The 25,056-nt window shown below is 42.1% G+C and overlaps 1 protein-coding gene across 2 annotated transcripts in view; it reads right to left on the bottom strand.

Annotated features, from left to right (window-relative positions):
- Positions 1-24,610, bottom strand: part of LOC134349800 (oxidation resistance protein 1-like) — a 568,100-nt gene extending 543,490 nt beyond the window's left edge. The window contains exon 1 of one of the 2 annotated variants that reach the window (XM_063054685.1): positions 24,523-24,610. The gene's annotated coding sequence lies outside the window, so the exon portion shown is untranslated. The remainder of the gene's footprint in view (positions 1-24,522) is intronic. The other variant, XM_063054693.1, reaches the window with a different exon arrangement.
- Between the last annotated feature and the right edge of the window lie 446 nt (positions 24,611-25,056).

Genomic DNA, 25,056 nt, shown 5'->3' with positions numbered 1-25,056 from the left:
TGCACCCTCAGGTTCTGAAAGAAGTAGCTGGAGAGATTGCAGAAGCTTTAATAATGATCTTTCAAGAGTCGATAGATTCTGGCATTGTACCGGATGACTGGAAAATTGCAAATATTATTCCGCTATTTAAGAAGGGTGGGAAGCAGCAGAAAGGAAACTATAGACCTGTTAGCCTGACATCAGTGGTTGGAAAGTTGTTGGAATCGATTGTTAGGGATGAGATTACAGTGTACCTGGAGGCAGATGGCAAGATAGGTCAAAGCCAGCATGGTTTCCTGCAATTTTTTTTGAGGAAATTACAGCTCCCTGGAGGGAAATTACATTCCCTGGAGTTCAGGAGAATGAGGAGGGATCTCATAGAATCATTCCAAATGTTAAAAGGCCTGAACAGTTTAAATATGGTGAAGTTATTTCCCATGGTAGGGGAGTCTAGGACTGTAATCTTTTAGAAACAAAGTAGCAGCAAGAGATTTCACACTGAGTCAGGTTTTAACGATAAAAACACTTTTTATTAGCATCTACTTATAATATAGTAACTCAAACCAAGATAAACAAAAGTTAACAGTGTTATGTGCATATATGTGTATAAATATAACTCCCAAACTACCGAGCTTTGGGGAATAAGGCTTGAAGTCTTAAGATGGTAAAGTAGGAAAGTTCAATAATCCACGGAATAAATGATGGGAGAGAGATATTTGTAATCCAGGGTGAAACAGAGGAAAGGCAAGTACAAAGTATTCCACAGGTTCCACGCTGGTAAAACGAGACAACAGTCGCCGTAGATCTGGTCCGCCATGATGTTCCAAATCCACGTACTAATTATCACCAAAAGTGACCTGTCACAGGAATATCGTCTTCCAGTGGTTACCACACAACATACCCAGGCAAGGGCTACACAAGTGGTCCCACAAGATATCCCAAAATCCACTCCTATGGATTATATAAAGTGACAGTCACACATTCGTTGTGCATTGTGTGCTGATGTTTAACCCAATCTTTTGGGCTTAAAAGAGTCCCAAACCATCGCAGTGACCAGCCGAAATCCCGACAGCTGGTTCTCGTTCGTTCTCCCTCTTCCTCTCCCTCTCCCATGACTGAAAGTCTCTCCCTCTCTGTCCGTGTAAAAGTCTGAAGCAAACTCCTTCAGCCTGTGACTGACATCATAGTCTCACCTCACTCAGGCGCTCTTAAAGAAACAGCCTCAGTAAACGAAACCTGTGGGTTTGTAACAAGGACAAGGAGGACAAAACTTCAGGATTGAAGGACATCCATTTAGAACAGAGATGCGGAGAAATTACTTTAGTCAGAGGGTGGTAAATCTGTGGAATTTGTTGCCAGGAGTGGCTGTGGAGGCCAAGTCATTGACAGAGATAGATAAGTTCTTGATTAGCCAGGGCATCAAAGGGTATGGGGAGAAGGCAGGGGAGTGGGGATGACTGTAAAAATTCTGCTCCTATATCTTATGGTCTAACCATTGACCAACAATCTCTGTCTCTGTGGGCATTGTGATTGTGATTAACTATGTGATTCTTGGTGGAATAAACCAGTACATTACAGCCTGGTAACAGGGCCTTTGGCCCAACTAATTCATGCTGATCTGAAGGTCTTTGAGCTTGCCCCATTTCCCTGCAGCTTTCCCAAACTTCCCTCATAGACGACTTCTATCCTTTCTCCAGCACAAATCTTCTCAACTTTGTAATTTTATTTGTGTTTGCAGCCTCCTCAGACTGCATGAAATTTATAACCATCACCTTCCATGTGAAAAAATGCACCTTCGGTCCCTTTTAAATGTCTGCCCTCGGCTCTGAGATTCCCCTACCCAGGGAAAATGACTGTGACCATCAACCCCCATCTACACCCTATTATTTTATGTACAGGGCAAACTGTCCTAGTCTATCCATATAACACAAAACCCAACAGTAACATACTCGTCATTCTCCTCTACACTCTTTACAGCTTAATCATGTCCTTCCTATAGATTAGCAATTAGAACTGCACACAAAACTCTCTAAGTGAGACTTTGCCAATGACTTGAATAGTTGTTACATGTCACTCATCGTCTATGGGATGGGATGGGATCCAGGGATCAGGGCAGTATAGATCACAAGGTAATGGTCAATCTGCGACCCAGGGGACCAGACAGTATCCGTCTCCCAGTAATGGTCAGTCTGTGACCCAGGGGACTGGACAGTGTGCGTCTCGAGATAATGGTCAGTCAGTGATCCAGGGGACCAGAAAGAGTATATCACAAGGCAATGGTCTGTTTGTGATCCATGGGACCAGACAGAGTGTGTCTCAAGGTATTGGCCAGTCTGTGACCTAGGGAACCGGACAGTGTATGTCTCAAGACAATGATCAGTCTGTGTCCCAAGGGACAGAACAGTCTGCATCTCAAGGCAATGGTCAGTCTGTGATCCACAGGACCGAACGGTGTGTGTCTCAAGGCAATGGTCAGTCAGTGATCCAGGGAACTGGAAAGTGTGTGTCTCAAGGCAATTGTCAGTCTGAGACCCAGTGGACCGTACAGTATGCAACTCAAGACAATATTCCATCTGTGACCCAGGGAACCGGACAGTGTGCATCTCAAGACAATATTCAGTCTGTGACCCAGGGAACCGATCAGTGTGCATCTCAAGACAATATTCAGTCTGTGACCCAGGGAACCGGACAGTGTGCGTCTCAAGGTAATTGCCAGTCTGTGACCCAGGGGTCCAGACAGCAAGCATCTCAAGGTAATGGTCACTCAGTGACCTAGGGAACGCGACAGTTATAATCTCAAGACAATGGTCAGTCTGTGACCCAGGGGACCGGAAGGTGTGAGCCTCTAGGTAATGGTCCAGATGAACTGCGCCCTAGGGCTCTGAAAGAGATAGTGTTAGAGATTGTGGTGGCATTAGAAATGATCTTCCAAAAATCATTGGACTCTGGCATGGTGCCAGAGGACTAGAAAACTGAAAATTTTTAAGAAAGGAGAAAGGCAGCTGAAAGGAAATTGTGGACCAGTTAGCCTGACCTCAGTGGTTAGGAAGACGTTAGAGTCAATTGTTAAGGACGAGGTGTTGGAGTACTTGGTGACACAGGACAAGATAGTACAAAGTCAGCATGGTTTCCTTCAGGGAAAATCCTGCCTGACGAACTGGTGGGAATTCTTTGAGGAGATTACAAGTAACATAGATAAAGGGGATGTAGTGGATGTTGTATATTTGGACTTCCAGAAGGTGTGACACATGAGGCTGCTTAGCAAGTTAAGAGCCCATGGTATTACAGGGAAGTTACTAACCTGGTTAGAGCATTGGCTGATTGATAGGAGGCAGCAAGTGGGAATGAAAGGATCCTTCAAGCAACACACATAAAATTTGCTGGTGAACACAGCAGGCCAGGCAGCATCTATAAGAAGAGGTACAGTCGTCGTTTTGGGCCGAGACCCTTCGTCAGGACTAACTGAAAGAAGAGCTAGTAAGGGATTTGAAAGTGGGAGGGGGAGGGGGAGATCCAAAATGATAGGAGAAGACAGGAGGGGGAGGGATGGAGCCAAGAGCTGGACAGGTGATTGGTAAAGGGATATGAGAGGATCGTGGGACAGGGGGCCCAGGGAGAAAGAAAAGGGGGGGGGAACCCAGAGGATGGGCAAGGGGTACAGTGAGACGGCCAGAGGGAGAAAAAGGAGAGAGAGAGAGAGAGAGAGAGAAAGAAAGAAAGAAAGAAAATATGTGTATATAAATAAATAACGGATGGGGTACAAAAAGGGAGGTGAGGCAGTAGCGGAAATGAGAGAACTCAATGTTCATGCCATCAGGTTGGAGGCTACCCAGATGGAATATAAGGTGTTGTTCCTCCAACCTGAGTGTGGCTTCAACTTTAAAGTAGAGGAGGCCGTGGATAGACATATCAGAATGAGAATGGGACATATCAGAATGGAAAAGGATGCTTTTCTGGTTGGCTGCCAGTGACTAGTGGTGTTCCATAGGGGTCGGTGTTGGGGCCGCTTCTTTTAATGCTGTATATAAATGATTTTGATGATGGAATAGATGGCTTTGTTGCCAAGTTTGCAGATGATACGAAGATTGGTGGAGGGGCAAGTAGTGTTGAGGAAACAGGTAGAATGCAGAAGGACATAGACAGATTAGGAGAATGAGCAAGAAAGTGGCAAATGAAATACAATGTTGGAAAATACATGGTCATGCACTTTGTTAGTAGAAATAAACGTGCGGACTATTTTCTAGACGGGGAGAAATTCCAGGAATCTGAGATGCAGAGCGACTTGGGGGTCCTTGTGCAGAACACCATGAAAGTTAACTTGCAGGTTGAGCTGGTGGTGAGGAAGGCAAATGCCATATTATCATTCAGTTCAAGTGGTCTAGAATACAAGAGTAAAGATGTGATGCTGAGGCTTCATAAGGCACTGGTGAGGCCTCACCTTAGAAAAGATGTGCTGGCATTGGAGAGGGTCCAGAGAAGGTTCACAAGGATGATTCCATGAATGAAACGAAGCTTTGATAGCTCTGGGAATGTACTCGCTGAAATTCAAAAGGATGAGTGGGGGGATCTCATTGAAACCTTTCGAATGTTGAAAGGCCTAGACAGAGTAGATGTGGAAAGGACGTTTCCCATGGTGGGAGAGTCTAGGACAAGAGGGCACAGCCTCAGGATAGATGGGTGCCCTTTCAAAACAGATGTTGAGAAATTTCTTTAGCCAAAGGGTGATGAATTTTATGGAATTTGTTGCCACATGCAGCTGTGGAGGCCAGGATGTTGGGTGCATTTGAGGCAGAGATTGATAGGTGCTTGATTGGACATGGCATCAAAGGGTGCAGGGAGAAGGCCAGGAACCGGGGTTGAGGAGGAATAAAAAGGGATCAGCCATGATTGAATGGCAGAGTAGACTCGATGGGCCAAATGGTCTTAAAAGCTACACCAAGAAACCAAAGAACACTCTCAAGCAACTGCACAAAAAGATTATTGAAAAGCACAAGTCCGGAGAGGGATACAAGAAAATTTTCAAGTCACTGAATATCCCTTGGAGTATAGTTAAGTGAATCATCAAAAAATTGGAAGAATATGGCACAGCTGTCAAAAACTGAGTGACCATGCAAGGAGGGGACTAGTAAGGGAAGTCACCAAGAGACCTATGACAACATTGGAGGAGATACAAGCTTCAGTGGGAGAGACAGCATACAACAACTGCCGCCCGGGTGGCTTCACCAATCACAGCTGTATAAGAGATTGGCAAAGGAAAGGTCACTGTTGAAAAAACATTCACATGATATCTTGCCTAGAGTTTGTCAGAAGGCATGTGGGAGACTCTGAAACACAGGAATGGCTTAAAAGCAACAAAGTTCTTGTCCTGGCCAAGTCAGAGTCCAGACCTCAATCAAATTGAGAATTTGTGGCTGGACTTAAAAAGGGCTGTTCACTCACGATCCCCATGCAATCTGACAGAGCTTGAGCAGTTTTTTAAAAAAGAATGGGGAAAAATTGCAGTGTCCAGATGTGCAAAGCTGATAGAGACCTACCTACACAGACTCAGGGCTGTAATTGTTGTGAAAGGTGCTTCTACTAACTACTGACTTGAAGGAAGTGAATACATACGCAATCAATTATTTTGTATTTTACATTTGACACGAAAAAGTCTTTTTCTGTTGATAGTGTCAAAAAAAAATCCTGTCCTTGTTACCTCAGCTCTATATTCTTCCCCTTGATTCAGTCCCTCCCCACCTACATCCGTGACACTTCAAATGGACTCCATCACTTCAAAAAACTCAGTCTCCCGGCCCTGACCACTTCATTTTCACCATTTTCATCGACTCCCTATACACTTCCACCGCCATCAGGAAGGTCTCAAGTTTCTCCACTTTCTTGATAATGGACCCAAACAGTTCCCCACCACCACCATCCTCCTCCACCTGACAGAACTGCAACTTTTCTTTCAGTTGTTCCCATTTTCTCTTGAGAACCCATGGGCACTCACATGGTCCCAATCTATGCCTGCCTTTTCAGCTGGCTACATAGAACAATCCATGTTCCAAACCTACAATGGCAACAATCCCCAGCTCTTTCTCCACTACATTGACGACGATATTGGTGCTGCCTCCTACACCAGTACGGCACTCGTTAATCCGCCAACTTCTGCTCCGTCCACAAATTCACTTGATCCATCTCGACATCTCTCTCCCTGTTCTTGACATCTGTGTCTCCATCTCTGGAGACAGATTATCTTTTAGAAACCTACTGACTCCTAGTTACTTTGACTATACCTCTTCCCACCATGTCACTTGCAATGGCATTACTGTCTTCTCTCAGTTCTACAGTCTCCACTGCATCTGTTCCCATGATGATGCACTCCATTCCAGGACTGAGATGCCCCCTTTCTCCCCCCAGAAAGTGAGGCTTCTCCCACCATTGCCATGGAGTTCCACTCTAATTGCTATCAATCTTCTGGCAATCACAGTGCAGTAACTGACATTGAATGATTTTGTACAGCATTTGTTATCAACCAATTTTCACTCATTCCACTTTCCTGGAGAAATTATTCTCCTTCTCATTAGTAGAATTTGTTTTAGCTTATGCTACAAGCTCTACTTGCACTGCACTTTAAACTATTTGCCGTACAGAGGACAATGACCCAATTCATTGTGTAATGACCCACCAGAGTGACCTTAAGTTCTAGCTGCCTGTCAGTGTACTCCCACTCTGACTTCTTAGTCTTTCACAACTTGAACTGTTCAAAGTCCAACACAACCTTGTTAAGCAGCACTTCATCTTTTGATTAGCACATTGGATTCAATACTGAACTCAACAAATTCTGATCACCAGAGCCTTTGGTTTGTTTCGGAACAGGTCAGCTCTGATGCAAGGTATCAGTAACATCTGACATCTCTGACTCCATCACACTGAGCACTGGATCCCCGCAAGGCTGTGTGCTTAGCCCATTGCTGTTTACACTGCTAACAGATGACTGTGCAGCCAGATTCAAGGAGAACCTGATCATTAAATTTGCAGATGATACCACAGTGGTGGGGCTCATCAGCAAAAATGATGAAACTATGTACAGGGAGGAGGTCAAACACCTAGGAGCTGGTGCAGGGATAACAACTTGATGCTTAATGTCACCAAAACCAAGGAGATGATCGTCGATTTCAGACGGTCTCAGCCTGAGCACACACCCCTCAGCATCAGCGGCTCCACAGTGGAGAGAGTGGAAAACATCAAGTTCCTTGGGGTGCAGATCTCAGACAATCTCACCTGGTCCAGGAACACCACTGGGATTGTGAAATGGGCCCAGCAGAGATTGCATTTTCTGAGGAAGCTTAAACAAGCATCACTCCCCACTAACATCTTAACTACATTCTACAGAGGTGTGGTTGAGAGTGTGCTGACCTTTTGCATCACAACCTGGTACTCCAGCTGCAGTGCTGTCGACAAAAAAGCCTTGCAGAGGGTGGTTAGGGGAGCAGAGAAGGTTATTGGGGTCTCCCTACCTTCTGTCCAAGACCTCTTTCAGAGTCGATGCCTCCAGAAGACACGGTACATCATTAGACCCCTCACACCCTCTCCATGAACTGTTTGTTCTTCTGCCATCAGGCAAACGTTACAGGAGCATCAAAACTAAAACCACAAGGCTACTAAACAACTTCCTCCCACAGGCAGTCAGACTGCTAAATAGCTGCTCCACCTGACTCTGCTTTGGACACTTCTAACTTGCATTGGACACTTATAACTGATTTAACTGGCATGTGGCTGTTGTGTTTTACTATTTACTGTTATGTTTATTATTTAGTGTTGCATTTGTCTTTTCTTTCTTTTTAAATCTTTTTATTGAGTAAGTATACAAAAAAGGTAAGCCATATAAACATTAATACAATGTTAAAGTATAATAAAATTCCAAAAGATATCAATACCAAAAAGAAATTACTACAAACAATGTAATTTAAACATAAGAAACCAAGATAACATAATAGTATACTAAATTTTATATATATCAATGGAAAAAAAAGAAAAAAAAAAACCCCAAAAAAAACCCACCGTGCAGCTAACTAAAAGCAAAGCAAAGCAATGGGCTAACTTGAAACCAAACAGAGTTAAACTTAAAATCACGTCCTCAATCCCGACCTCCATTAAAAACAGTGAAAAAAAAACAAGAAGGGTAAATATTACATTAAATGAAAATATCGAATAAAAGGTCCCCAAATCTGTTCAAATTTAAATGAAGAATCATAAAGGTTACTTCTAATTTTCTCCAAATTCAAACATAAAATCGTCTGAGAAAACCAAAAAAAGGTAGTTGGAGCATTAAGCTCTTTCCAATGTTGTAAAATACATCTTTTCGCCATTAAAGTAAGAAATGCAATCATTCTACGGGCTGAAGGGGAAAGATTACTAGAAATTTTAGGTAGTCCAAAGATAGCAGTAATAGGGTGAGGAGAGATATCTATATTTAATACCTTAGAAATAATATTGAAAATATCTCTCCAAAAAGTTTCCAAAGCAGGGCAAGACCAAAACATATGAGTTAAAGAGGCTATCTGCCCCGAACATCTATCACAGAAAGGATTAATATGCGAGTAAAAACGCGCTAACTTATCTTTGGACATATGTGCTCTATGAACCACTTTAAATTGAATTAGGGAATGTTTAGCACAAATAGAGGAAGTATTAACTAATTGTAAAATCTGCCCCCAATCATCCACAGAAATGGTAAGCCCCAATTCCTGTTCCCAATCTACCCTAATCTTATCAAATGGAGCTTTCCTAAGTTTCATAATAATATTATAAATCATAGCCGATGCACCTTTCTGACATGGATTAAGGTTAATTATCGAATCTAAAATATATGTAGGAGGAAGCATTGGAAAGGAAGAAAGTATAGTACTTAGGAAATTTCTAACTTGTAAATATCTAAAAAAATGTATTCTTGATAAGTTATATTTATTAGATAATTGTTCAAAAGACATAAGGGAACCATCTAAAAATAAATCCAAAAACCGTAAAATACCCTTAGTCTTCCAAGTTTGAAAAGCGCGATCCGTAAAAGAGGGAGGAAAAAATATGTTACCTAAAATAGGAATCGCTAACCCGAATTGATTAAGATCAAAAAATTTTCTGAATTGAAAAGAAATTGATTAAAGAAATTGATAAGAAATATGTTATGGCTCCTTCTGAGGAGTTATATAAACAAAGAACTGAACTTCAAATGGAACACAGTTTACTACTCTCGTCCTCGATTGTAAACCAATTAAAGAAAACAAGAAGTGACTTTTATGTTCACAGTGACAAAATTGGCAAGCTGCTGGCTAATCAATTGAAATCTAATTATGTTAAATCTCAAATCAATCAGATTTATAACCAAAATGATCGATTGATACTGGATCATGTGGGGATTAATCAAACCTTTTGTGATTTTTATTCTTCTTTATATCAATCAGAGTCTCCTCGAGATTCTAAATATATGAATGATTTTTTAGATAAGTTAGACTTCCCTCAGATTTCACAGGATATGTCTTCCTTATTAGATACTTCCATTACAATGGATGAGATTAAGAATGTTATTTTTTCTATGAATCTGGGGAAAGCTCCTGACCCTGATGGGTTTACCGTTGAATTTTATAAATGTTTTGCTTCTTTATTGATTCCTTGGCTCGGTAGGGTTTTTGAGGCTTCTTTGAAACTTGGTAAACTTCCTGAATCTTTTAATAGAGCATCAATTTCTCTAATACTAAAGAAGGATAAAGACCCTGCTCAATGTGCATCTTATAGACCAATATCTTTATTAAATGTTGATTCTAAAGTTTTTTCTAAGTTATTAGCAAATAGACTAGAAAAAGTACTTCCTTCTATTATTTCGGAGGACCAAACGGGTTTTATTAAAGGTCGTTACTCTTTTTATAATATTCGTACATTGTTAAATATCGTTTATACTCCCTCACAAAATGTTCCTGAGTGTGTTATTTCTTTAGATGCCGAGAAAGCTTTTGATAGAGTAGAATGGCCTTATTTATTTAAGGTGCTTGAAATGTTTAATTTTAGCTTGAGATTTATATCCTGGATTAAACTGTTATATCACTCCCCTGTAGCCTCGGTTCGCACTAACTCTTTAAACTCACCTTTTTTTCCTCTCTTTCGTGGTACTCGACAAGGCTGTCCTCTTAGTCCCCTATTATTTGATATTGCATTAGAACCTCTTGCAATTGCTATTCGAGAATCTTCAAATATTACTGGGATAACTCGGGGATTAAAGTCCCATAAATTATCACTCTATGCTGATGATTTACTTTTATATATCTCTAATCCTGAGAGATCTATTCCTGCTGTTTTAGAGTTATTAGCACAATTTGGTCTTTTCTCAGGTTATAAATTAAATCTTAGTAAGAGTGAACTTTTTCCGATTAATAAACATCTTCCCTTATATTATAAATTTCCATTTAAATTGATTAATAATTACTTTTCATATCTTGGGATTAAAATTACTTGTAAATACAAAGATTTATTTAAGACTAACTTTTTACCATTAATAGACCATATTACTCAACTTTCATCTAAATGGTTTCCTTTATATTTAACTTTGATTGGTCGTATTAATGCGGTTAAGATGTTTTTTTTGCCAAAATTTTTATATGTGTTTCAGGCATTACCAATTTTCGTTCCTAAATCTTTTTTTGATAAAGTTGACTCTAAAATTTCTTCACTTATTTGGCAGAATAAGAATCCGAGACTGGGTAAAATACATTTACAGAAAGCTAAGAGAGATGGAGGTTTAGCATTACCTAACTTTAGATTCTATTATTGGGCTATTAATATTCGACATATGAAATTTTGGTTACTTGACCAGGACATACTATCTATTCCTAAATGGGTAGCATTGGAATTACAATCGGTTCAGGGTTATACACTGGGTTCTATTTTAGGCTCCTCTCTCCCTTTTGATTCGAAACGTCTTAAGCAGGTCTCTAACCCGATAGTTAAATATGCTTTGCGCATTTGGTTTCAATGCATTTGTTATGTTATGATTGCACTGCTCCTGAGGAACGCTGTCTCATTCTGCCCTGCAGAGCCGATGTACGGTTAGAATGACAATAAAGTTTTTTGAATCTTTGAATCTTGAATCTTAACTTGGGATTTTCTTTCCTCAATATTAGATTAGATTCAACTTTATTGCCATTGTGCCAAGTACAGATACAAAGCCAATGAAATGCAGTTAGCATCTAACCAGAAATGCAAAGAATAGTGTTATTTACAAAATAACTGTGAATAAAAAGTAAGTGCTACAGCACACAAATATCAAAGTACTGAGACAGTACAATATGGGAGCAATACTGCTTAACGCAGTGATGTGAGGTTCAGCAGGGTCACAACCTCAGGGAAGAAGCTCTTCCTGTACCTGCTGGTGCGGGAGCGGAGGCTCCTGTAGTGCCTACTGGATGGGAGGAGAGTAAAAAGTCCATGGTTTGAGTGAGATGCATCCTTGATAATGCTTTTCATTCTGCCCAGGCAGTGTTCATGGTAGATGTTCTCAATGGTGGGCAATTGGGTGCCAATAATCTGCTGGTAGTTTTTACCACACGCTGGAGTGCTTTGCGGTCCGATACAGGACAATTGCCATACCACACTGAGATGCAGTTGGTGAGTATGCTCTCAATGGTACAGCGGTAAAAGTCTGTCAGTATCCTAGGACAGAGATGAGCTTTCTTGATCTCCGCAGGAAATAAAGGCGCTGTTTTGCCTTTTTGGTATGAATTTTAACAATAAAAAATACTGTGTAACAGCTGTGTTCCACATCTCAGTTACAACATTTTCCCTTCTATGGCAGGGTTCTCAACCTTTTTCATGCCATGGGCCAATACTCTTAAACAAGGAGTCCGTGGACCCCAGATTGGGAACTCTTGCTCTACAGCTACCCCCATTCATCCACCTCTTGTGACATTCCTTCATCCAGGTCAACCATAATTAATTATGTTCATGTCAATGTTCCTGCTTTTCTCTGCATGGATGCTGCCTGATTTGCTTGGTACTATGACCAGACCTTTTGACTTATGATGTGTCATTAACAGACAATCTGCAAATACTCTGACATTGCCAGTTTTATGTTTGAATTGTCCTCTCCAATTTTTCCCCTCTCTTCCCCCTCTATATTCTCCTCTCATAAAAGGTCTGACTATTTTGAGACTTTGGTTTCATTTGTTTTGGTAAATTCTTCATTGACCTGAGAATTCAAGTGATCATGGCAGGTCCTGTCAACTGGTTGTGTAAATATATTTTGCTCAGGAGAAAGGAATATACATTTGTGACAAAGAAGGAACATTTCCATGGTCTTGCATGTTCAGCTGCCAACAGTTACCACATTTTAAAGGAAATGATTATTAATTAATTGATGGATTGTATCATTGGATTTAGTTGAACAGCAGAAGTGGTTTCCATTTCACAACACAGAATATTGTTGGTACAATTAGAGGATCAACCAGACTTCAGCGTTGAATTTAAAATAATAATAATCTACCCAAGGAAGTCAGCAGATTGAGCTGCCACAGAGTTCCTCCAGCAGATTGTGGGAGAAAAGGACTTTCTGCGGGGAAAAGGAATTGTCAACGTTTCAGGTGAAGACTGGTCAGAGTGCAGGAAAGCAGTAGAATTCAGAGGGAGCAGTGAGAGTTCATCAAAGGTGAAGCAGGGTCTCCACCCAAAAATGTCCCTTTGCCTCCACAGTTGCTGCCAACCCTCCAGCAATTTGTTTTATTTTCATTAAAACTTGGAGCAAAATGGTATCCTTTAAACCAGGGGTTCCCCACTTGGGTTCCATGGACCCCTTGCTTAATGGTATTGTCCATGGCATAAAGAATTTTGAGAACCTTTGCCTTAAACCCATGTAGACCAATGGATTTGAACAAAATCTAACACTGAAATAACAAGTCATCAGGAGACCCAAACAGAAAAATAATCACCAACATTTTATTCATGATATAGTTTCTAATGCGATTTCTGAGGATTAAAATTTTTGGTCAATAAATTTTTAGGCTTTTGACTTACTCTGCAGGATAACTGTTATAAATGATTTTATTTGTATAGTATGTCAATGGAGACAAACTTCAGAGGCAGATTCTCTTTAGACAAACCCTTGAAAGGGAGAATAACACATTTTCTCTCCAGTTTTGAGAGCTCCAAAATGATTAATAAGCCAATGTGGGAAATACAAACCTTTTCTAGTCCTGATGAAAGGTCTTAGCCTGAAATATCAACTCAGATGCTATCAACCCTGCTCCTCCAGAATTTTGTGTTAGCCTTGAATCTTTTCCAGTCTTCCTGGTAATATATGCTTCAAATTCTGACATAGGAAGTGTGTCAAGAATTTGGTAGTATCAAACAAGAATGACATAGTCTGCCCAACATCATTGACTGAGTGTAAGTCAGGATTCAGTGCTGGGCATTGACCGGGAGAGGTGACTCACGCTGATTCATGTATCCTTTCAGAGAATGTGGAAAATTTTGAGGAAACAGCAGTGATGGTGCCTTCTCTGTGATGAGCTTTCTGCAGGTTTCAGAATCACACGAGGACAGCTGAGATCACTGTGACACATTAGGCCATGGAGTTTTGGGTAAAAAGCTCCAGTCCTCAAATACTTTTTCCTCCAGTGACCAAAGACTGTACTAGTGCATTGAAGACAGAGGTAACTTTCATTACTGATACCTGCCCATGCTGAGAGGTGGCTCCCAAGGTAGCACAAGTCGCTTTCCTGGGACTTGCGATGTACCTTTACTGTTGGAAGGTGGTGTGATGTAACAAGGCCAGGTTGAAGGAGGACCTTGGTCCCATGGATGTTGAGTACGCAATCTATTCTCATGTTTGTGACCTAGCAAGGGCAAACACAAGCGTCATCTGCATAATGCAGTTTGGGTTACTGAGGTTCAGACAACTTCAGTTTCTGCAGGGTGGTTGTCATAGCTTGAACAGATTGCTGTCAGTTGTGAAGATTAGCTCCGTTTCTACATGAACTTGTTAGAGGTGAAGCATAACCCCAAGGCAAGAAAGATTGAGAAATACTTTGGAGTAATGACAGCTTGTTTTGCACCAGTCTTCACTGAGATTAGTTCTGTTGTGAGCCTATCAGGTAGATGAATGGCACAGAACAAAATGGAGATGAATTACTATAGGGAGAAAAATGTGCTGAAAAAGTGCTCCATGGTCTATTCTAATGAATGAAGTCAAAGGCTTTTGTGAAGCTGAAAAACATGATGCTATTTCTTACATTTCCATGGCGTTATTGTACAGTGACAATCACATTCCCTGTGCTTTTGGATTGATGAATCTGCTCTGTCATTCTGCGAGCAGTTCTTCCAACACGAGCTGGAGGCAGTTAAGAAGAACCCTGGTTATGGCTGTGGCAGACAACAGAGGTGCCCCTCCATGGTTACTACAGTCAACGTAACTCCCTTCGTGTGATCACTATAAGGCCATGCCCCTGGAACATCTCCACCTTACTAGATGTGAATAATGAAATTGTGGATTTGTGGCTAAAGCCACAACAAATGCCACAAACATAAACAAATGAGGATTTTTGGAGCAATACAAATTAAAGCTTTGTTACGTTTTAGGTGGAATATGATCCATATAATTTGTTATTGGTCAGAAGTAGTGCATAGCTAACCTGATTAGACTACCTTGGGATGAGCTTGTACACCTTCAACTCCAACCCCTGCAACTATCTGGAAGTGAGTTGTATTGAGTATTTCATTCAAAAAGAAAAGTCAGAGTCGTGACATCATTAGGATTACTTCAGAGAACATTCTGCTCTCTTACTCCTTAGTCCCATTGCATTCATTTCAAAATAGAATCGTGAGTCACCATAACATCGTTTGCATTTGAAGCAAAACCTTCATTGCACAGTCCATAGAGCAATTGTTTTGGGTTTTCCAAGATTAATTCTGACACTTCTAACAGGGATCAGAGGGTCCCAGAAAGGGTGGTGAAGAACCCACAAGAGGCAGTTTCCTTATGCACCTGAGGGGGGGGGTGGCAGGGAAAACTTCAAATGCACCCCTGCCAGGAGGTTCCCAGTCACACCTTCACGAGGGCCTGGATGCACACTCCTCCGCTGAGCTACATGTAAAGGAGAGGAAGTCTCTGCTTTGTGACTATGGAATGCGCTTGTGGAGTACACACGTGGTGAGAAGCAAACCACAATGTGGCAGATTCCGCAGGAGATTGGAATGATCCCTAAACTGGGAACCCAAGAGTGACCCAGAGTTCAGCAAATCTCTGAGGTTGCATTTTGAGGTCACATGAAGTCACAGATCTCAGTGAAGACAAGAATACAATTTGAGCACTAACTTGTTAAGTGAGAGCTTCATAGAAAACAGGGTTAGTAATGACAAGTGACTGGAGACCGAGTGCACAAGTATTGCCACATTCTGGGAAAATGCAGTAAGAATTGCACTCCAGTTGCAAACTGGTGCATTATGCACATTTGGGGGAAAATTTCCAGAATCGCGTCACAGAACTTCAAATCTAGAATCACATTTCCAGATTTCACAACTGGAATTTCAGAAGTCACAGTTCCTGCTGGGTGCTTGCAGGTGAACTTTGCTTGATTGAGGTTAAGTCCATTCTCAATTCCACAAAATTGCTGACTTATTTTTCAGCATGCGTTCTTTTCTATTCACCCCCTGTGTACACACACCAATTAAAACTCACATCTCCATTCCTGCAAACAAAATAATTGCAGCAGAGACCATCTTCTCTTATCACTGTAATTCTCAATTCGGCCCTGCCTCCTCTCCAATGCTTTCAGAGCTTTTTGTTACTTTGGTGAACTGTACACAGCTTTCAACCTGTGGCTTCCCTGGTGTTTTCAGTAATGAAATACAGCTTAGTTGCTAACATAAGAAATTCTGCAGATGCTGGAAATCAAAAGCAACACACAGAAAATGCTGGAGGAACTCAGCAGCATCAATGGAAGTAAATAAACAGGTGATATTTCAGGCCGAGACCCTTCTTCCCCCTGAGAAGGAAGGGTGAAGATGCCAAAATAAAAAGGTGAGGGGGAGGGGAAGGAGGCAAGCTAAAAGGTGATAGGTGAAGCCAAGTGGGTGAGAAAGGTCAAGGGCTGGGAAAAGAATCTGATAGGAGAGGAGAGTGCACCATAGGAGGAGGGGGCCCAGGGTGAAGTAATAGGCAGGTGAGAAGAGGTAAAAGGTCAGAGTGGTGAATAGAGGAAAGAGGGATTTTCTTTTGTGTTTACCGAACAGAAAAATACTTAGTTGTTCTTCTGCAGTAGGTCACATCAATCAAGCCAACTTTCCCCATACTGTATGCCGTAAACACCTATTCTGCTTCTCTCAGAAGCAGATGTGTGTATATCTAGTCCTGGGTCCCCTTAATTCTCTACTTTTCAGTACCTTACCTCATCACACTCTTCCCAAACATATTCCCTTACTATTCTTGATTGAATTCCATTTGTCCCTACTGCATTCTGTCCAACAAAACCTTCCTGCAGCTGAAGACTCCCTTCCTCACCAAGAACAATGCAGACAATTTTGGCATAAATTTTCAAGTCTCATTACTAAAGACCCTACATTCACAGTGTAAGGGGGTTTCGTCTTTTATGTTACTGCGCAAGCTAATTAAAATGGCTTCTTTGTTATGTTATACTTGGGAATGCTTCTTTGTTATGTTAAACGCTGAGGAAGTTCTTGCGCTAGCAGCTTGTTTTGGGTTAGAGCGTGATAAGAATATGTTACGAACCAATTGGGATAGTTGTTATGTTTTTGGTGTATCTGAAGATATTGTATGCGCGGGGTTTTGGGGGAGAAGGCGGGACAGAGAGACAGAGGATGGACCAGGTGCTGTGATGTCTGCTAAGAGGGTCAGACCCTGAGCAGGGGGGTCAGCGAGGAGAGGAGACGGAGACGGACTTGTGTGGAGCGTCTGGTTGACCACCGTCGTTGGTCCCAGGCAGCCGGTCGAGGTGGTCCAAGGGGTCGCAGGGTGAAGAAGGGTCCTGAGCTCCAACTGTTTGTGCACAAAGAGATTGAACTTTGATAAGTGTGGCGCCTTTTATTTTCCTTTACATTTTATTCTCTATTAATTATATAGTTCCAGTAATATCTATAAACTGTAAATCATTTAATGGTATCTGGTGTATTGTCTGTTATTTGGGTGGGGTGGGGTACATCACACGGCATCGACACAAACTAATTACCCAGTTTGGCGGGGCCGAGGGCTGTTTCCCTAGACAACAGCGAGCCGAGCGACCCTGAGGCTGGCCGGGTGGGGGGTGGGGGACTACATTGTGGGCTTTTGTCCGGGATTGGATCTACTGGTATGCTGTGTGGGTGCCCTGTTTAAATCAGTAATATGTGTCTCTGTGGGTTATTTGCTGGTTATTGCTGTATGCGTGGTGGGTGCGGTCTTTGTTCGAGTTCAGACTAGCATTGACGAGTTGGAGGTGGAAATTGGGGCTGTCCATGCTGTTGGGAGAGAGAGGAAAGAGTGGTCTGATTTGGAGGTAGGGACTGTGAATAAATGTTCCAGCTCCGGCAGGCTCCGCCTGGCGTTTGGGATAGTGTCCACCCCAAGAGGGGCGGAGACTAGCGAGACGTGGGCGGAGCGGATCTCTCAGTTGTTAGATGAGTGGCAGTGCTCGGTTGAGGGAGAGCGACAGGGATTGGTTGAAAGTTTAAGTAGGCGGGCTGGTGACAGTGTTAGAGCTGTCAGGTTCACTTACACCGTAGTGACAGCTGTCAGTTATTTGAAAGAAGGGGGAAAGTTTTCAGTGTGTCTTCTCTGGCTAGGAGGGCGGCTAAATTGCTTGCAGTGCCAGGGGGATCATTTCAGGGGATCAGCCCCTCCTCCAGTTGTTCAGCTGATCAGAGAGGTGTCGGGAAACTTAGTGGAGGCCCAGTGGGGGAACGGCTTGGGTTCTCTGGGGAAGCACGTTCCCAGCAATGTACCAATGAACTTCCGAAAGGAAAAGACCCTATTCCTGAAGGTTTAGAGGGACCACGCCCCAGGGTGTCATTACGGATAGAGGGAAGCGATGCGAAATCCATCCTTGACTTCGGGGCGCAGGTCAAGTTGTTGTACAGTTCGTTTTACAACCAGTGTCTGAAGCATTTACCCTTGACAACCGCAAGGGCACCAGAGACTTTGGGTACTAGTGGCAGTAGTTATCTAGAAGACGATGTTAATGACCCTGGAGTTCATGGGGGAATTGTCTGGGCACCCTGTGTGTCGAGTTGCTTCTGAGGACGTGTGTAGTAGCCTTGAGCTGGTACCGAATTTAAACGAGACCCAGCGGTGGTATGGCTTGGGGAAAGTAGCTGAGGGTGAGACCCTCTTAGTAGATGCTCCGAACTACCACGAGGGAGGGGAGTTGACCGCTGAAGACACCTCAGTGAGAGAGAGGTCGCAGCAACTGGACCCTGGCGGCGTGGAAGATGAAGGCAGCGTGTGTGTGGATTATGCGACGTGGTTTAATGTGTTGGATCTGAGGAGTGGATGTTGCCAGATCCTGAGGAGTGCAGCTGTTGAGCTGACGACGGACGTTATCAGTTCTCTATAGTTCCCTAGGATTCTTCCGATCCAAAAAGATGCCCAAGGGCATATCCGGAGCCCCTGCATCCTTCCCGCGGGGCATGAGGAAGACCATGGGGGAAATGAAGGTGTGTGGAGTTTTGGCGTATGTGGATGACCGCCTGGAGCTTGGATTCGCCTGGGGGGACTATGAAGCGAGGCGAGTGGCTCAGCCCGGGCGACAGAAGCAAAGTGTCAAATGTGGAGGAGTTTTTGGCCGGAGGAGTTTGGTGCAATGTGAGAAAATTGACCCGACATACCAGTTGAACTTCCTGGTGTTGGAACAGACGGTGGTGGACCTGGGGATGGAAACCCAGGTCGTCAATCTGAATGAGACACAGGGAAGAGAGGGGATTTGCACCGCTGAACTGAGTGCTCAGAAATGCCGGCCGGAGACTGAGTGCCGCACTTGTGGGACGACCATTGCAGACTTGGAATTCACACTCGTTGCTGTGGAGAAGGAGCAATGGAATTCTGAGCCGACACTGTGGTCAAGTACTGATGAATTAATCCAGTGAGAAGAAACAATGACCCACCTTCGAAGGGATCAGCAGAAACTCAAGACGTCGATCCAGAAAAGATTGGAAGATTTACAAGTTGGGGAAGATCAAGGAAGTGTTCTGACTAAGGCCAACAGAAAACCGAGAGCCCAGGGAGGGGAGTTTGACTACACTCCCGAGGAGGTGAAGAAATGGAGGACAGATCTCAGAAAAGGGAGGCGGACGCTTGAAAGGAACCTGAAGATGACTATCGCGAGTTTAAATGAAGTGGAAAAACTGAAAGTTGACCTGGAAAACGTCCTCAGGAAGAAACAACCGGAGGCTGAACATTCTTTAACTGCTGCTTGTCAGGTCAGGGTGGAAGAAGCTGGTGGGGTAACTGCGTCCCAGATTGAGATGGCCCAGAACCCTGAGTCAGAACTACTGAGGCTGTGACGAGAGTTGAAGGAGTCCCCGAAGAAGCTGACGTCTCGACTGCAGGAAGCTGAAGGGGTAGCCCCGGCTAAATGTTTCAGTTTGGAGAAACTCAAACAGCAGCTACCGAGCGAGGGAATGAGGAAGGATACGAATTCGAAGGATGATGTGCTGGACATGTAGTGCCTTTTGCTAACTTCCCTGTGATTGAGGAAGATACCTTTGGCCCTTCTCCCACTGAGTCAGGTGTAGTGGGGAGGGTTAGCTGTGGGCAGTCTGAGTTGCAGTAGGACCAGGAAGGAAAAGAAGCGTGGCCCCGGACACAGGACTGGGGGCTCCGAGTTGGAATGGTGGCCTGAGTGACAGAGCAGTTGGCAGGCAGGCCCGAGGTATCCCTAGTAGTGTCTGAGCCTTTAGGGTTTAGGTGGGGCGGGGGGGGGTACGGAGGTCTCGGAGGATTAAGAAGCTCCCAGATAGGTTGGCCTATGTAGTGTCCGTAAGGTCCACTGTTTGGGGAGCACTGTCACTGTGTGTATCTGTGTATGTGTTTGTTGTGTGTCTGCAGGACTGGTTGGCGAGTTATTTAGAAGTCATGAGGATATGACTTTGTTTGGCGGGGGAGAGTGTAAGGGGGTTTTGTCTCTTATGTTACTGCGTAGGCTAATTAAAATGGCTTCTTTGTTATGCTATACTTGGGAATGCTTCTTTGTTATGTTAAACACTGAGAAAGTTCTTGCGCTAGCAGCTTGTTTTGGGTTAGAGTGGGATAAGAATATATTACGAACCAATTGGGATAGTTGTTATGTTTTTGGTGTATCTGAAGATATTCTATGCGCAGGGTTTTGGGGGTAAAGGCAGGAGAGAGCGACAGAGGATGGACCAGGTGCTGTGATGTCCGCTAACGGGGTCAGACCCCAAGCAGGGCGTTCAGTGAGGAGAGGAGACAAAGACGGACTTGTGTGGAGCACCTGGTTGACCACTGTTGTTGGTCCCAGGCGGCCGGTCGAGGTGGTCCGAGGGGTCGCAGGCTGAAGAAGAAGGGTCCTGAGCTCCAACTGTTTGTGCACGAAAAGATTGAACTTTGATAAGTGTGGTGCCTTTTATTTTCCTTTTATATTTTATTCTCTATTAATTATATAGTTCCAGTAATATCTATAAACTGTAAATCATTTAATCGTATCTGGTGTATTGTCTGTTATTTGGGTGGGGTGGGGTACATCACACAGCATCCACACAAACGAATTACCCAGTTTGGTGGGGCCGAGGGCTGTTTCCCTCGACGACAGCGAGCCAAGTGACCCTGAGGCTGGCCGGGTGGGGGGGGGCACTACAACAGTATCAAGCTTCCAAACTCTTTTTTTCCCCAATCATTACTCTTTCCTTTCTCAAGCAATCAAATGAGGATTCTTTTTAAAAATTGCACTTACATGCATCTGTCAAATTGTAATATACGAAAATGTAATTCAGGGAGTATTTTTGCCCTCAGGGTTGTAATGTCTAATACCAGAGGACATGCATTGAAGGTGAGAGGGGGTAGGTTCAAAGGGGGTGTGAGGAATAAGTTTTCTTAAAAAACTCATAACGGTGTATTCCTAGATTACAATGCCTGGGGTGGTGGTAGAGGCCAATATAATAGAGGCTTTTAAGGGATGTTTAGATATATACGTGAATATGAGGGAAATGGAGGGATATGGACATTGTGTAGGTAGGAGGGATTAGTTGTGGGCTGAAGGGCCTGTTCCTGTGCTGCACTGTTCCATGTTCTATGATATCCCTGCATTAGATTTACACAACATAATATACAAATGGTTCAGTAATGCACTTGTGTAAAAATGTTATTGTGCATGGTTAAAAGTAAAAAGTGTCAATAAGAGTATTCTACAATACAATTACACTTTAAATATAAGCAACAGCCGTTTCAAAAAGCAATAATGCACTAGGTCAAAAATTCTTCTGCATGATGCAAGACCTCCATGCATTCTGCTGGCCAAGACCAGCGCCCTACTACAGAAGGAGACCGGTTCCTCCATCACTATGCACACACACACACAAACGTGTGCACACATACGCAAGGCCAACATGCAAACAGTATGGTCAGATGGCTAACAACACACAGACACTGTGTTTATTTGCATACAGTTTTTCATATTCAGTGTTTAGCACAGGCCTCTCACATTGAAGCAGGTTATTATTGAAGAACAATGTCTTGTTTCTCCCATGTTTCCTGCTGAGACATCTATACATTTGCAGTTTAGTCCACCTTTTGTGCGCACTCACAATCTCTTTCCTGAAGTGGAAGCATGTCTAGCCTTTCTTCTTGAAGGAATCACTGCGGTAAACCTCACCAGATTTATCAAATACCTGACTTGCCTTTTGAAGAGCCCTAAATTTACTTACTGATGGTTGGGAAGTTGTGTTAATTTAAAGTCAGGTTTTGACCAGTATGAACACAATAGGTTAATGGCTTCCTTCTCAAGTATATACTGTATTTCACTGGACATTTTCAATCTTCTGTCATTCAGCACAAATACACATCATTCCTATTCCAAATACAGGGCATGATGGAGGCAGACTAAAGCTCCACTTACTCAATGTCACCACATAATTTAAACCTGAACTTAGGCAACTGCTGTGTCAGTATCAACTTTGCCATGACTTAAAATTAATTAACTGAGTCAGGTCTATTAAAGGAAACCAAAATGTTCAATAGTTTCTTGATAATGTGCTTAACTGGCTTCAAATTTGCTTTGCTCAAAACGAACATCACACTAACTTGTTGATTCATGAGATGCAAAATTAATACTACTGAATAATTTTGAAAAAGAAAGGTGAAAAGCCATGCTCATATATGAGAGAAATAAATTTTAAAATAAATAAATAAGTCAGATAGGTTCTTTTGCTCGTTAATTCAATCTCTAGTTTTAACACTGAGTACCGAAAAGACTGTTCATAGAAGTGGTAGTAAAAATTATCCAATACAAAATCATTTCAGCAAGAAATGTGAATCGGTGATAAGCACACTAACTGAACATAATTAACTGAACATAGTTATCCTCCAAAAAGTTCTTTGTACAAATAAATAAAATTAGAAACTCAAAGAACCATTGGCCTGAATGTCATTTTGAGTAGATTAGGAATAGGGTTCTATCTGAAAGATGACCAGAAAAACTGTAAATGAAGCATGTTGCTAAGCTGACCATGTTAAGTAGTTCCCAGATCCCAAAGCTGAAGTGGAATGCAAAGACTAGAATTCACACTTTAATTATTATACTGAAAATGTACACTGCATACAGGATAAAAGACAATTGTTGAAGTAGCATACAAAACTTAGAAATGAGTTGCAATTTTAAAACATCTACCTGTTGATATTTTTTTCCAAGCTAGACTGGGGAGATGTTCTCCAATAACTATGAAATAGATTGACACTAAAAACTCAGCTGTTTCTAGTCAAACAAACTATAACAGTTTTTTTCCCCCTTAAATCAAAAGCATTGCCTGTCAAATCACTGATTCTGTGTTGATTGTATTTCTAAATAATGAAGCAAAGCCTGGCAGTTCTGACCATATTGCCATCATTATAATGATAAATCCTGTTTAACCAGGTGCTTTGCATATTTACATTATTACACTTCACTATTTAGACAACAGAACCTACAAATACTTCAAGTACAAGTTCACCCAATAAAAGAAGCACTCCATGTCCAAATTTAAGTACACTTAAAATGTATAGAAAATAACATTGAAAATTAAATGTGTGCCCTAAGCACTATATTTTCAGTAGTTTCACAAAACTATGTAACATATTGCCTGCAATTGAGTACTTGTTGGCATGACGTTACCACTCGCACAACTTAAATATTTGTTCACATTTTAATTTTTTTTTAATTGTTATACTATTAAACATTCAGTCGGCAAGATAGAAGAGCAACCATCTGCTGATTGTTATCCTATAATCTTTGTAGCCAGGAGCACTCATGAAAAGTGTAGTTGAAAAATGAAATGTTTCATCCGTGTCATTCAATGATTTGACGGCATTCATACCCTAGATTTACGCATCAATTACGGCCACTTTAGCAAGTCACAGGAGGTTTACCAGCAGCCAAGGAATGCTGCTGAGGCAAAGCTCCCACCTTTCAGGAACTAAATGGGGGGGAAAAATCAGTCAGTAAGATCAGCTCAAACTTCATTGACAACCTTTCAGCATATCTGAGATTATTAATTTTTAAATGGCACTTTCATTGGTTATCTTATTACTGGCAGCATTGAAAATTCTTTGCAACTCCACAAACCTTTAAAAATAGCTGTGTGATCAACCTGTTCTCTTTACGCAAATTTGAGGAGAAAAGTACAAGTACTGTGTTTAATTTAATAAACAGCTTCAATGCTTTTACAATATTTTAATGTTTGGGTGCAGTCTGGAAGACTATTTTCGGTTGATTTTTTTATATCTTAACGGTTAAGATTTAATATCATGTTGCAATGCCAAAATATTGGAAGTCATTTTGTTTCAATTATAACCTTCATCGAATAATTAAATAAATCCTGTCAAGAAACTCTGTTATGGGTGCTCAGAGTTAATTTCTGTACAATGTATACTTTATTGAACGGGTCCCCAAGAAATTACTGTCGGTGCATGGTAACAGAATTTGCACTTCATCCAGAAGCTTTGAGATATGCTCTATCTATGTATCTCAGTCAATGACAGTAATCTAATTAAAACCGTCAATTCCAATCACTCAGTATGAATTCTCATTTGCAGCCGTTTACACACCTTCTGGAGCGGCACTGCAGCAGGTCACAGCTTACCTGAAACAGGACTAATTCACCATCCATTACATTCTACTGCACCGCTCAGTCCGAAAGCTCCAATATTTCCTGCTTGATCCATGTCACTGTTTTTACTTGAGCTCTTAATATCATTTGCCACAGAATTGTTAACCATCACTCACATATCAATTATAGATTAGCCCAGTGCATTATCTACAATAGGAGGTAGCAACAACATCGCTGCTCCTTTCCAATCAGATATCGATATTCGCGGCTACTTACTCGCAATGCTGATGCACACATCTCTCATTTCACAACTTGCCCAAGGCCTTGACATTCACCACTTCTCCAACTGCATCACCTCTCAGCTCTGCATCAGACATGCTCAGTAATGTGGCTGTCTCATTCTGGAGCCTACCAAGCTGCAATCAGTGAAGGGGGAATTGGATTCAACCACAACCAGGATTTTTTAAAAAGCACCTGCTTGCTGAAGGGCAAACCAAAAATCAAAACAATTAAATCTGACATCTCTTTCACCAGACAGATGATAAAACTGTTGAATGGCTAGTCTCATACAACAGTTTGGAATGTAAAAATGCAATTGTACTATAAAATGATAAATCAGATTTCACAGATTGTTTGCTACTGGATGAATGTCAGCCTCTCTTTCTTTACACAAGGTTACAAGTATTCTAGTCACTCAATAAGCAAGAGCAATGGCAAGTCACCATTCGTTTTTTCTACTTCTTTATTAAGCTTACCTTGAAACCTAAGAGGAAGGTAAAGCACATTCTCGCCTTTTGCAAGTTCAGCAAA

Source organism: Mobula hypostoma, chromosome 1, assembly GCF_963921235.1.
Source record: "Mobula hypostoma chromosome 1, sMobHyp1.1, whole genome shotgun sequence".
Classification (NCBI taxonomy): Eukaryota; Metazoa; Chordata; class Chondrichthyes; order Myliobatiformes; family Myliobatidae; genus Mobula; species Mobula hypostoma.
This window is presented reverse-complemented; position numbering and strand designations above follow the sequence as displayed.